General features: G+C 37.3%; 1 pseudogene; it reads right to left on the bottom strand.

Annotated features, from left to right (window-relative positions):
* Positions 1–201: 201 nt before the first annotated feature.
* LOC107728285 (Ig kappa chain V-III region NG9-like) lies at positions 202–720 on the bottom strand (annotated as a pseudogene).
* Positions 721–950: the final 230 nt, after the last annotated feature.

Raw genomic sequence — 950 nt, 5'->3', positions numbered from 1 at the left:
GAACATACAACAACTATGTTTGCTATATTTAGTAAATAAATTAATGTTAAATTACACATTTTTTAATAACATTAAATATTTAATATTTATTCACAAACAATAAGTTTGTGTTATCGTCTCATCAGCAGCTGCAGTGTCTCTCAGCTGTATCAGTGCAGTCACTGTGACTCTGACTGACGGAGGTTTTTGTACGACTCTTTATCACTGTGTGAACACCCAGCTATTACTGATATAGTGTACACTCTGACAGTAATAATCTCCTGTATCTTCAGTCTGGACTCCACTGATGGTCAGAGTGAAATCACTGTTAGATCCAGTGCCACTGAATCTAGATGGAGTTCCTGACTGGAGGGTGTTTATGTAATATATGAGGAGTTTAGGAGCTTCTCCAGGTTTCTGCTGATACCAAGACACACAGTCACTACAGCCAGAAATCGGCTGACTGGTTTTACACCTGATCGTAACAGTTTCTCCTTGTTTGATGGATTTTATTTCTGGATTCTGAGTCACTGTCACTTGTCCCCAGATCTCTGAAAGAAGACATCTTATTAATTTAGTGGTTCTTGGACTGTACATGAGATGTGTGGAATGTTATTTAGTACAAAATATTTACCCTGAATGCCGAGAGTCAGAGTCCAGATGAGGATGATGATGTTGTTCATTGTTGTTGTTGTGTCTTGTGTGATGATGAAGATTGTGTTGTGTTCTGCTCTCAGTCATGAAGTGTTAAACTCACAGCACTATAAACACTCTCAGAGCACTGAAGCATGTGCTGACGATGCAAAGAAGTGGGCAGGATTTACAACAGCTTTTACTGCCAACAAACCCATATCATAGTATATTTGATTTAAAATTTTCACTAATATTATTTTGGTAACATTTTAGTATAGGGACCAATTCTCACAATTAAATAGTTGCTCATCAGCATGCCTATTATTAACATATTGGCT

The sequence above is a fragment of the Sinocyclocheilus rhinocerous genome, unplaced genomic scaffold, assembly GCF_001515625.1.
Source record: "Sinocyclocheilus rhinocerous isolate Xijiao unplaced genomic scaffold, SAMN03320098_v1.1 scaffold41083, whole genome shotgun sequence".
Lineage (NCBI taxonomy): Eukaryota > Metazoa > Chordata > Actinopteri > Cypriniformes > Cyprinidae > Sinocyclocheilus > Sinocyclocheilus rhinocerous.
The sequence above is the reverse complement of the archived record's forward strand: the minus strand, read 5'-3'. Positions and strand labels throughout refer to the sequence as shown.